We start from the raw sequence: 14290 nt of genomic DNA on the forward strand, positions 1-14290 counted from the left end.
GGAAGAATAAAGAGATAAATATTATCACCCAATTAGTTATAAAAAAATGCCCAGACAAACTAAGAAGAGTTTCTACCTAGAAAACCTTTAAATAGTGAAGAAAAGCAACTGAAATGCTGGGTCAACATAAATACAACTAGAACTCCCTCACTGAAAGATGTCATATAATCTGTAATAATATGCTTATAATAATAATATTTTGACTAGGATTGCAGAAAACGATTGTATTTCTTTGTGGTGAAGCCATACAATACATATAAAACATGCTATGTACTGTTGTTGTGGCTTAACAATGAGGACAGCTGATTACTCAGGAATGCATGAAGATTTCTTCTGCATTAACATAAAGTTGTTTACCTGTTTGCATGTCCATTGAGGATCGAAAATCTTGGATAGGTACCCCTCTTACTAACATTCAGGCTTTGTCATACAAATTGTTAACAAAACAAATGTTGCAAAGAGTATGCACTCCAACAGCTGGGCAATTGCCTTCTACATCTGGACCCCAATCTGAAAAAAATAGTGTGGAACTAATTCACCTTATTTCCACTTGTCCAAACATAAAGAAAAACACAGTGGAATATGTCTTACGCATGGCTTTAGCCACATCTATTTCTCACAAGGAAAATGCAATGTAATTAGACTTATGGTTGAAAGAGGAAACAGAGGTTTCTTTCGGCTCCCTCTGATACACTAAAGTGTCCTTCTAAGAAGCTGTGAGAGTTTGTCCAAGCAAGATGATTATTGTTTCATGTTAAGAGAGTAATTCAGATACTCATCTCTTTCATATTATCACTGATAATGCTGAGAATTAAATCATGAGGTTGTCAGCAATATAAATGTTTGCAATCTCAGTTATTTTCATGAACTCCCATTGTCTATGAAAGTAGATTTTCTCTATATACTGCAAGATTTTTTCTGCTCTGTGTCATTCATGATATTGAAAATAGGAATGTGTTGCCCAACTTTTTGATGGAGAATGACATCGGTATTCTGGGATTCCTTACTCTCAGTTGGAGAGAGAATAAAAAGGCTGGAGCTGTTACCATTTTTGATGTTTTGTTGTTTTCAGCTTTGAGGAAAACAAATCCAGTATCAGTGTACACAGACAAAATAACATTCACAGCCTAAAAAATACTTTTGCTTGCTGCTGTAGTCAGCTACTGAGCACTGCTTAGGACAGTGCAAATATAGGCTCTATGTCATATCATTGGCTTTCAAGGCACGAGTATAGGATTCCTCATAGTGTTAAAGCCTTTCACGGTAAATGTCTGTGCTATAAATTTTGATGTACTTCCCAGCTGAATGGATGCTCTGAGTGGAGACAGACTGGCTGGAGCTAAAGTAGTTAGGTTTGATTTACCTCTTCTTTATTATTCAGTTCTGTCGAGAATTTGGAGGAGTGATATCAAGGCATGTTGATTGACTTCAGTTTGTAGATTGAAATAAAGTGAGTGCTATTTAACCTTGGCCAACACCATACAACCTTATAGTGATATTATCAGGATGAAGTAATGTGTAGATTTGTAAGACAGACAATGAAACCCGATCTTTGCAAATAAATCCATTGACAGATGAGTTTTTCCTAATAATCATTCAGTGTGTACTTTTTGTGGAAGTCCTTATGGGATTTCCAGAATTAGAGAAGTACTTGTGAAGAGTCCCTGTGCATGCCATTCCTTAAGCACTATTTATATTTAGTTTGATTTGTAAAGTTTGGTTTGGATATATTGGCCATATTCATGCAGTGCATTCCATCTGCTGCTTTTTCTAGAGCTAAAACAGTTCTTGCTCTCCAGCATTTGCAGAATATTCCTTCTTGCTACAAATTTTCAGCTGCAGTTGTAGTGAGTGTGAGATAGCTATTAGTGTGCCTAAAATGAATGATGAAAAATAATTGATCAATTTTCTAAGTCCTGTTATGACACTCTGTAGGCTTCTTCATAAATATCTATATACTTCTGATATTCCTTGTCAGATGGAACAGTAGCTATTTGTGGAGTCAAATAATTCCCTCACCAGTTTCCCTCACCTAGCTTCCTCACGAAGAAGCAAAGTATGATTTCTCTTTTCTTCTGGAATCAGGCAATGATATCAGGATTACTTTCCAGCTATTAATGAGACTCATTAACAGTTTTCAAGGCATTAATCCTGTGAAAAGGTCCTGTGTTTTGCTGCAAATTATGGGTGGCTTTTAAAGGACTTCAATACTGACGGTTTAAAGTGCCATGCAGTAAAAAGGGCAAGCAATGGTGGGAAAAAAAAACCAAACCCAAGACAGATGTGCAACTGTCCTGAGAAAGACCAGGGGTCATAAAATTGAATAAGTCCTTGCCAGCAGTATTTCAGAAGGTAGTGTGATAGTTATTTGTGAATCCCTAGGGGCTTTCTGAATGGGAATGCCTGTCAACTGTGGCAGCTGTAAGTTACAGTCCTCCAAGCACGTATTTGGTCTTCTGCATACTTGTCATGCAGTCTGGTGGCCCAAGGTTAAGCCAGAATTAGGATATTTATATCCTGAATATCATTGTCACTAAACCACACCAGAGTTAGACACAGTTGAGCTGTATTTGGCCATTGCATTAGACTCCACGCACTCGAGGGAAATTCCCAAAAAGAGGAGGGGAAGGTCTGAGTAGTATCAGCTGTTACCATGCAGCAAAGCGACAATTAAACACTCAGTGTGTACAGTTCTGGTTAGTGTCTATGCATGCAGAAATGTGACCAGCACTCTCAGACATATCTGCTGTTACTGTGCACCATGCCATGCTGTTCTTGCTCAGACAAAACTGTCAGCCGCTGAAGGTGGAGCATGATCCTGTTATCCAAGGCCTTACTTTTTGAACACCATATCCTTTAAATTAACTAGTCTAAACAAGGTGAAATATAGAATCCTGGCTGGCTTTTACCAAAATAGAACTCTATAAATGAATCTCAGTTTATTCTTTTCCATCTCTGTTGATTTTCTGAGACCAACCCTTCCCACAGACGACAAAAATGCTTAGCATTCAACTGAAGAGCTATATCAGACTCCAGCTGAATTTGAAATAGTTGCAACCCTTAAGCATTCAGGTCTTTCAGAGACTATGAAAATCCAGAGAGTGTGTGCAAAACAGACCCTGCAGAGTGAAGTTGCAACAGGAGGTTTAGTCTGTCTCACATGTCCTGAAGATTCATACTTGGGTTTTTATTCCAAATGAAGAAGTCTACATACAATTGGAAGGTTATGGAGTAAAACCACATATAGCCTACTGAGTTATCAAAGGAGTGTGGTTCTCATTCATTAGTTGTAATGGATGGGAATTCCCTTTGAAGTTCTAGTATTACAGGTTCTAAATTATTTGTTGTAAGTGGCTGGCTCTGTTTTGAGTGTTTTATTTAATGCCAGGTAGAATATTCTTGTGATGGTACTTAGGAAAAAAAAAAGTAATTGTACCTTTTCTGTAAAAGAGAAAACCATGCAGCCAAGTTCAATATTCATCAGACAGCCCAGGACAGAGTGGAGAAGATGAGGAGGAGAGACCTCACAGATGCAGCTCCACAGATGTAAAATGAAGAGCTGTGCTCCTGACCACATCCTTTGAAGTGGTTTCTAAACCAAATCAGTTTGAAGGAGCCTGGGAAGATCTTTCATCAACTGTCTCCTTGCTGCCCTTCCTTGATTAGTGTCAATGAGTTTGAGGGTGAGGGCTGAAAAAGGCTTGCCAGTGCAGCACTCCTTGTTCTGTCCCTCAGGCAGAATTCAGGGAAACACATGCAATGAATTTTCTTTACTTCTAAGTATTTTTCAGGTGAGACTAATATAACCACCTATCCAATGGCTATATACAACACATGAAACATATGTGTTGCAACTGACACAGTTTTGTACTGGCAAAGTGCCAGTACCCAGTATAATTTAAATATCATGGACTCAGTGTTAATCAGTAGCTTGTCTCTGAGAAGAAGACTGTGCTGATATTTCTTGTTAGTTCTTGCTACAAAACTGATTTTTAAATCTAAGGTGGCCCAGTTCTATGAAGTAGAGTGTGAATATAATTTGCTTAACATTGCCATTTTCCATGATTTTATGAATTATATTTCAGAATTAATAATAATTACCCAGGAAGACAGTTATTCTCATTTATTTGTCTGAATGACTTGAAATACATCTTGGAATTACCAAACCATGGAGATGTAGAGGACAAAAGCTAAACTACAACTCTATCATAGTATGAATCTTTGGATTTTGTTGGACTATTCTGCTTGTTTTATAAACTCTGTTTTTTCAATGCCATGCTTTTTAACCTCCATAAATAATTATTCCATATCAGCAGCTGCGGTAATTTTGCTAAAGCCTATTCAGTTGCCCACATGCATGAAAACCTTACTGCTATTAGGAGGAAAAGCATAGCATCATATTGAGCCACTAGGTACATCATTTCTAGTTCCACATCACATTCCATAGCAGTCTCAGTGTTCTACTTAGTGGGTATTTTTATGTACATGTCTTTCTAAATCTGTCACTACAAGTTTCAGAGGCAATTGCTGCTGTACTTTCAAAATCTACTCTAAATGTCAGAAGTTCCTCAATATATGTTCCAAAATCTACTCCCTAAGTCAGAAGTTCTCACATCAATGATAATGACACACCATTTTGACACTTCTCACAGTCTAACATATCTCTTAAGGATCTAATGACTACATCATAATCCCATCTTTCACTAAAAAAAATGTACATAAATAATATCATTCCACAAACTGCCCTATTGCATAGAACATGAAAGAGGAACACTGCAAATCCAAACATCTTTAGGTAAATAAGCAGCCCTCAACATGCATTTTTATTTAGTTCTCATTGTTTTTACCAACACCTTCAGCTTTTTGTGATTAGAATTTTTTCCCCCCCTTTCTCCTTTCTCTTCTTCTTTGATCACTCAAGGTTGGCACCAAAATCACAGAACCACAGAATCATTTAGGCTGTAAAAGACCTCCGGGATTATCAAGTCCCACCTTTAAAAATACCACCCTCTTAACTAGATCACGGCATTAAGTGCCACATCCAGTCTGTTCTTTCTTGATCACCTCCAGGGGTGGTGACTCCACCATTTGGATGGTGACTCCACTGTTTGGATGGCAGTCCATTCCAATGCTTAACCACCCTTCCCATGAAAAAATTCCTACTGCTGTCCAGCCTCCCCTGGTGCAGCTTGAGGTGACGTCCTCTTGCCCTGTCACTGGTTGCCTAGGAGAAGAGACTGACCCTCCCAGCTGCAATTTCAGGCAGTGGTAGACAGTGATAAGGTCACTACCGAGCCTCCTTCTCTCTAGGTTCCCTAAAGCCCTTCTCATAGTATTTGTATTCCAGACTCTTCAACATCTCCACCACCTCAATGTCCTTGTAGTGAGGACCCAGAGCTGGACACAGTACTTAAGGTATGGCCTCACCAGTGCAAACACCTGATGCTGCTCCATGAGAAGAAATTCTAAATCCATTCTAGCTCTCTAGTTTTAGAAGTGAAAAAATCATCATCAGTCTTCCAGTAGTAAAATTTAACTGCCCAGATTACTTACACATAAGCATGTTTCTGGAACTATTTGCATTTTACTGCATAAAATTCATTACTTTTGTTATATGTCTGATGGAGAGACAGAAGGTGATAAGTACAGATGGATTTTGGTAAGTAAATGTATAAGGATATACACCACTTCTGCAACAGAAGATAAAATACATACTTAAAGTAAGAACAGTTTTCAGTTTGAAGAGAAATGCAAAAAGTTTAAAAAGTCTCAATACATAAATTTCATTTTCTGTTCACAAAATACATCTATGTTTTCTGTATTCTTATATGCCTAATGTTAGGTAGTATCATTTTCCTTGGAATGGTATTTTTTGATTAAAGATTGTTTAACTATGGGCAATTCTGAAACCTAGACAAATACTTCAGTCATTCTCCTTTGGCAAAGTGACCTCTCAGTGGTGTGGTTTTAAAAATGTAGTTGCAGAGGCTGTGTTGCTTGATGTGGAAGAAGTAATACACCCAAATTTTCTCTGCATTAGGCAAGGCAATCCCATGAAGTTTTTAGCAAGTCTCATGTCAATCACCAGAAAGAACAGAATGAGGATGAAGAGTCAATGGTAAGGGCAAGCAAAGATTTTGTGAATTTACTGTAAGATTTTCACATTTAGGAAGTTAAGCTTCAAGAGATCCTCCTGAAATTCCTTTAATTCCTTGTTAGTTTAAATTAGGTATTTTTTCAGAATGTCCTTCATATTTTTGGTGCTGACTCAGATGTAAAAAGATCCAAAGGAATTATATGAAGCTAGTTATAAAAATTATGCAATCTGCAATAGACTTTTTTTTGGCACAACTGTTCAAGATTTTCTGTATGTGGAAAAGCCACAGGGTACTTTTCAGAGCACAGAAATCCCTCCACGCTAAAATTTCTTAGCACTTCATGCCATCAGAAACACTGTGATAAAACTACTCCACATTTTTAGAAGAAAAATAATTTTTTTGTAATTGGATTATGAAGAATTTTACCCTGTAGTGACCCTAATAAAAAGATCCATTGAAAATGACTTGTGAGAAATAACAGCTTAGTTGAAGTTGAGTAAAAAGGTGTTATAGGCGTGCAATGTGATGCAGTCAGAAACAAAGGCAAACACACTGCTGGTGTGTATTAGAAGTACCCCCATCAGAAATGGAATGCTGTTACAGTCAGACCCCTCCACTTGTCACTTGTGAGACCCCACCTGGAGCACTGCACCCCGTGGGATGATGGTGAAAGATCCAGCAGGGCCCAAGGCTTGCTGCCTATGGCCTGCACTGTGTACCTGCTTCGTTATCCTTGGGGATGGAGACTGCATAATGCGCATCAAGAACGCATGAGTTGGCTGAAGGACAAGGTCCTGTGCAGTTTGGATGGGGAATGGCTCTGATGAACTGCACAGAAAGCAACAGTCATGTGATTGGAACTTCAAAGAGAACCATCACCCAAAATGTAACTTTTAGAATCATGAAGTCATAGAATGACTCAGGCTGGAAAAGACCTCCAAAATCATCCAGGCTTTTGACTGATCATCACCTTGCCAACTAAACCATAGCTCTCACTAAGTCCAGCTGTTTCTTGAGTACTTCCAGTTTGTTCCAGTGCTTGACAACCTGTTTAGTGAGGAAATTCTTCCTGATGTCTGACCTGAACTTTTCCATGGTGTAGCTTGAGGCCACTTTCTCTTGCCCTGAATTTGTGCATTAAAATACATGTCCTGCAAATACTAGTAAGTATAATGAAGTACATGCTTCCATGCGTATGACCATATTACTCAAACTGTCTGCTTAGGTCATGTTGCATGTAACAGGGAAGGAGGGGATAAGACTGGGTTGTACATATGGGTAGGAATTTCACCTAAGTTGGGAGAAAAACTCAAAATCATCTTACCAACAGCTGACTGACAACCCTCCTCTCCCTCCTCCCAAGGAGAAACACCTTCTTCCTGAGCTTCTTAGTAGGATGGTTCTTACTATTACCCCGGTGAGCACAGTATTATTGTTATTAGAGCTCTATTGCAGCTATTGCATTCAGCAGCAACAATGCTGAATCTGTATGTCTGTTGCTTCAATAAACCACAGTATTTGTGAATCTGTGATTGCAAAGTTATTACTGAAGCGACTGGATCCAAAGTTTCTTACTGGTCAATTTCACCATTCATGAATCTATGATACCACAAATTCTTATTGAACATGACGAGACTTCTAGTACCAAATGGATTAAAATCAGAGATTAAGCCTAGTCACACCCAGCCTCTTTGATCTCCGAGGACCAGGTGGAATGCAAGGGGGTTTATGTCCTGGCCAAATTGCTTAACCTTAATGCAACAGACTCTCAACATACCCAGGGAATGGACTCATTGAAGCAGGTCCAGAGGAGAGCATGAATATAATCAGAAGGATGGACACTTCTCCTATGAAGACAGACTGAGGGATTTGGGCTTGTTCAGACTGGAAAAAAGAAATTTTGGAGACACCTCTCAGCCCCCTTTCTAAAGGAGGCTTACAAGAAAGCTGAAGAGGGACCTTTCAAAAGGGAGTGTAGTGAGAGGATAAGGGTTAATGGCTTTAAACTGAAAGGAGGCAGGTTTAGATTGAATGCTAGGAAGAAATTCTCATTGTGAGAATGGTGAGAAGAAATTCTTCATTGTGAGATTGGCAAAGCACTGGAAGAGGTTGTTAAGAGAAATTGTAAATGCCCCATCCCTGGAAGTGTTAAAGGCCAGGCTGGATGGGGCTTTAAGCAGCCAGGTATAAAAGGAGGTATTCCTGCCCAGGCAGGAGGGCTGGAACTAGGTAGTCTTTGTCCCTTCCAGCCCACACCTTTTTATGATTCTATGATTAAACATCTCTTGTACAAATAAATTCGAACTTGGATGTTGTATTTAGGAAAGGTTAGTTTGGATTATAATGAGAGAGGAACAGAGAAGAAAGAAGTGATTCTATGTTGTAAAGACACTAGAGTAGTCTAGTTCGCTTTACATTGTAAAAACACAAACTATGAAGGAATATGTTCATTTTCTAAAGCAAGGAGGAAGAAGAGTTGTATATAACAACAGTTTATGCTGGCAGAAACCCAAGCATAGCCATGGTTCACAGCTTTAAATTACGGAGTCTTTTCAAACAGAACAAAGGAGCAAATCACCTTATACTGGTGCAGACTACTGTGCATGCAGTTAGAGAAGTCTGGGGTTCAGCACTTAGGAGGTCAATTCCGGCATGGCTTGCTATGAAGACCAAACAAGGAAATGGAAGTGGATTTGGAATTTTTTTCAGTGAAATCTGTTTCTCGTGGGAAATTCTAAATTATCAAACAAAAAAATTCCCACTCTGGCTTGAAATTTCTTTTTACTTGAAACTTTCAATTCCTTTTTTAATTCCCCTCCCCAAGATTTCATTCTTCAGCTTGACTGGGCATAAGCATTTTTTGTGTGAAAGGAAAACACTTTCCTTAGGGCTTTGTTAGAAGCCATACTTGTGCATTGCCTGGCTGTACTGAGAGGCAGTGATTTACATCTCTATTCTATTGGCTCTTCAAGATTTTGATTCTGTTTCTCTCTAAGTACACTTCTTTGTGTATCCTCTGTAACAGCAAATACATTTTTTCTGCTTTATTCTGATTTCAAGACAATATACATGAAAGAATCAGATCTCCATGTTATCAGGATTTGATCAGTGATGATTGGATATTCAATACTCAGACTTCAAAAAATATCTAGAATCACAAGTATAGTAGATGACAGACCTCTCAGGTTTAGAAATCTATCCACAAAAAAGGGTGAAAGAATGACAACATGCACGGAAGCTGTACTACACATGGGCAGACTGCCCATGGGTCAAGAAGAAGTAATGATGGAAGTTTTTTCACTAAAACACTTTTTTATGGATGCAGGAAGTGTGGTTTAGTACAGGTGATCTGACTCTTTTATTCTTTCTTGTTTTAAAAGTAACTTTAATGCATTTTAATTTGAAAGATTGGAGAGATCTTCCATTGATAAGTGGGGTAGGCTACATGACAGACTTAAGAAGTGCTGGACATATCTGCAGTCTAAACATTTGAGCTGGCATACAGCTGCTGACACTAGACGTCCTGAATTTCTAAATTTTGGCTATAAGTTAAGACACTCTAGGCCCTGAAATTCCTAGTAGCAAGGAAGTTCTGTGGCAAGGGCTATCCATCTTCCCTGCAGGGCCACTCCCCTGGCACATGCTGGATTCTCTCAGAGACAGCCCATGCCTTCAGGATCTGATTGTATTTGCTGGAAGGAGGTTCTCTGAAAATCTAAATTATTAAAAAATTCTGTCTCTGAATTATATCTAATTATATTTCTGTGAAATGTTTTGGATGGGGACTGTTCCTGACCACAGTTTTAAAGAAAATTCTCTATCTGACTGGAGAATGGGAAGACATGAGGTCATGCCAATGTACAGCCTTAGACAGTAGCGCATTACAGAACTAGATAAACTGTAGTTTGTTTACCTTCCCCTCTCCATTCCTCCCATCCATCCACTCCACTGCCTCCACAAACACAAAGTCCAAAGAGATCTTCTGCCCTCCTCAGAGCTACAGTTTTTATTGGTGTAAAATGCTTTCACTTACATTATCGGAGAAGTACACGGGGAAAGTTCTGATTTGCAGCCCTTTCTGGCATGAAGAAATAACATACTGAAAACATGTTTAATTGCCTAGTTGAGTTGGAGCTGAAAAAGCTGAAATAACATCACCAATATCACTGTTAGATATCTTTTGTGCTAAAACATTGCTACCTTCTAAGCATACATTAAGACAGCTGGCAACAATTAGTTAAGCAGAAACAAGCAGTAAAATCAGACTGGCAGATACAATTGGAATTGCCTGCCCTCTTCTTTTTCCAGATTTGGATTAATTTTTAGCTGTTAATTTTTGATATTTCCCTATGCTTCAATTCCCATTTCAGCATGGGAAAAAATGTTGCAATCTCTCAAAAACTCCTATGGAATGGAAGGATACTTTTTGATTTACATTTGGAGAGCAGATATAATACGAATAATACTGTTCTTTCCTCTTCCTTTAGTTTGTCTTTCCCTGAGTTTCTTTTCAGTCACGTGAATAGAGCTAGACTTCTTACAGTGTGAAGTGTCAGAGTTCACTGACTCAGACAGAAAACATACATCTTCCTGCTACATGATTGAAATATCCTTTTAATATAATTTCTCAACTAAATATCTGGGATTACAGCACATGCAGAGCTTTAAAAGTGGAAAAAGGAATGAAAAGCTGGGAACACAGTACATATAATGCTGTGTTCAATTCCAGAATGGCAGATTTTAAAAGCCATCTCACCACATCCCGCATGTTTTTTGTTATAGCTGAAGCCTTTTGGTTAACGTAAATGACTGTGCAGCTATTGAAACTGGTATACCCAAAACAAAAAATTAATTCATGATCTGAAAGAAGAGAAAGCTACTGCATTTTTCTCCTCTGACTAAACTGAAAGTTGTTGTTGTATTTACAATATGCAGCATTCTGGAGAGAGAAGGAGGTTTGTGTGGGACTGGCCTCCCAGACAGATCAAGCAGCAATGGCAACAACAACTTTGTTGTTTAGTGGTTTTCAGAGACACATTCAAAGCTCTTACAGGAAGAGCACATGAAAAAACCTTTAAAGAAACACAGTCAAATACTAAATTTAAAGCAGAAGTGAAAATGTGGTTTAAAATAGACCAGGAAACACGTTCCAAAGAGGCACCCTTCAAGGCTCTTGAATTATTTTAGAGAAGATATCTGCAAGCTAGGACTGAGAATGGTCTTGACAGTAATACATTCAAACACCATGAAAGTGATTCTAAGAAAGATTTTTAGGATATTTTTTTTTAAAATTTTGTACAACAACACTAAGTAATTCTGTACAATGCTAGAGCATGATGTAATTGCTAATTAAATGCTCTTCCCAAAACTCACAATAGTCACATTGGCTACATTTACATTATTACATAAACAGGGGCCAGGCAGCAAACAAGAGCCTTGGATTCCAGATAGCTGAGACAGATTGACTACTGATTCACCTCTCTGCTCTACTTGACTGACCTTGTCCAAGATGAAGCTAGTCTTGGTTCTAGGGACAGGTATCTTAAGGGAACATTCCCACCAAACCACAGCGTAGGTGTTGCATCAGAGTTGGCTCCCTCTGCAGTACACCATCCTCCAAATCAACCCTGGAGGGGCTGCATGCCCTTATATCCTTACATGCCTCCTTGCTACACTCAGGGGCATATAGCCATTACCTTGAGTTTCAGTCTCTAAAAATCCACTCTGGTATAGCACAGTCTTCATTATGTCACACAGTCCCAAACCCTCTTTCCAGAAACTTTGTTCACTGGGCCTCTTGTGTTTAGTTGCAGCGACATACCATCTGAGTCAGGTGAAGGTCCACAAAGCATAGTGTCCACTGAAAATATTTGCACACAAATTTCTTTGGCTAAGAATATGGGAGCAGGAATATAAGCACATGCAAAGCAATCAGGGAATGATAGCTCTTGAGCCCTGATACTTTGTCCTCGGGGATTTTCTGAGGTAGAGATTATTTACCTCTGTTTAATAGCTCCTACAACATGAAAACTTGCCCACGATTACAAGAAACCAAGCATGAACTTTGATTTGCCTAAATATGTGCAGATTGTTCTCCAGCCCTATTTACACCCTTGCTGGGATTTGGGAAAGATTAAAAGAAAAAAAAAAAAAAGAAGAAGAAAAGAAACAGACTTTAACGGCTTGTTCAATGGTAAACCTGGAGAGTTTATTTTAAATATATATATTCCACTGCCAGGAAGACAACCTTTTTTTATTTTGTTGAAAAAAAATTGTATTTCTGAAGCAGTCATTTAAGTTTAGCATCAAAGGCTTTAGGAAGATAACCAAACTATCATGAGACTTGGACATTGAGAAGGACACAGAGCATAGGACCAGAATTCGGAGGTTTCTTATCCAGCCTTTTACTTTTTTGCTTTTTTTTTTACCAAAGATTCTTGAGGGCTTTTAAAAATAATATTGTATAATCACTTGTATTTGGTAGTTTATGGAAACCACAAATTTTTTGAATTTTGGGTTTTTTTTTCAATTTGTAAAAACTGTCATTTCTTTCTTGCCTGAAATGTTAACACCAGCAAGAGTGTTTCAATCAAGTTGAAGCCTGTTTATCATCTCTCTTGGCACAGCCTAAATCAAGGCAATGTAATAAACTATCTGGAGAAATGCTCTTCTTAGTATTACTCTTGGATGCAGATGAAGAAGTTTAGCTTATGAAAACATTTTGTGTTTATTAGTATAATCTTTGTCCAATCTAGCTATCATAACAGATCAAATCAATACTTTAAAAAAATGAAAAAATCTATATATTTAAAGGCAACAATAATATATTACTGCAGTTCAGAAATAAAACAACAACAACAACAAAAAAATTCTTCTTTCATTTTAATTTGTCTTTCACAATAATTTTCCTGTTTCAGTCTTGATAATGCTTTCTCTCTTTGTGGTGCACCCAGTCCAGTAGATTATGTATATATTTCCCTATTTATAGCTCTGAAAGCACACACACTTAAATATTCTATAAGTTACTATAACTCACAGAGAAGCTGTGGGTGAATATTGAAATTGTTGGCTGTACCTTTATAAACTGTTTTATGCTGACAGTGTAACTATGTGACAATCCCTTCTGGTTTTAAAATTCCTGACTAAGTATGAATTTCTAGCAGACTATTCATAGGTGCACTTGAAGACAAAAGGTGTGTTCTGCACACTTTTCCACTGAAATACAGCTATCTTCAAAAGGTAAATTAAATCAGCTTAAAACAAGCTATAACCCCACAGAGGGGAACATTTCCACAGTTCAGGTGCTGGTTACAAAATCTGTTTGATGCTTTTTGCGACTGATGCAAGAAATGAATGAAGAAATTTCTTTGAAACACAGGAAAGGTTTTGCTTGCATTATTTTTTCTTAGCTGGATCCAGGTTTAGACTGGCTCTCATTTTATCTGCACCCTGTTCCCCACCTTCACATGAGTACACACAAAGCGGGGGCTTCAAAGCTGACAGCACTGGCCTAACTCTGTTCTTGTTAAAAGCATTGGCAAAAGTCCCAGTGGCTTCAACAGCAACAGGATTAGGCCAACTGTGCATGCTTTGAAAAACTCACCCAAGGCAATAAATCTAGCATTAATTCACAAAAAAGAAAACCAAACAGAAAAAGGAATGAAGAGAGGGAAAAGAGGAGCCATCGTTCAGTTGCTCAAGGTTGTTTAATAGAAAAATTTCCCCGGTTACATATTGTGGTGCAGGGTCTGTGTGGCTGGTACATGAGAGATTGTGTTAGGCTGTTTAGGACTGTGCAGGCAGTGAAGATGCCTTCCCTGACCACTGTGCAGAAACTTCTGGCAATCCTGCTGTTTAAATGGTGCAAGAGCAAGGAGAGCTCTGAGATCAGAGCTCCAACTCACCCAGCTACAGAACTGTACTGGACCAGGCCAGCACATGCTTCGCCCTTTCCACTGCAAAGCATGCGCTGCTCCAGCCTCTAGTGACCTGAGGCACTTCGCTGTCATTTATTTGACATATCTGCATCCACCTTTTCTCAACTCATCTTGCATGTCTTGCAGTACCTGAGGGGGGGTCTACAAGAAAGCCGGAGAGGATCTTTTTACAGGGGCATGTAGTGATATGACAAAGGAGAATAGCTTCAAACTGAAAGCGGGTGGGTTTAGGTTACATATTAAGAAGTTGTTCTT

The sequence above is a fragment of the Ammospiza caudacuta genome, chromosome Z (genome assembly GCF_027887145.1).
Source record: "Ammospiza caudacuta isolate bAmmCau1 chromosome Z, bAmmCau1.pri, whole genome shotgun sequence".
Taxonomy (NCBI): domain Eukaryota; kingdom Metazoa; phylum Chordata; class Aves; order Passeriformes; family Passerellidae; genus Ammospiza; species Ammospiza caudacuta.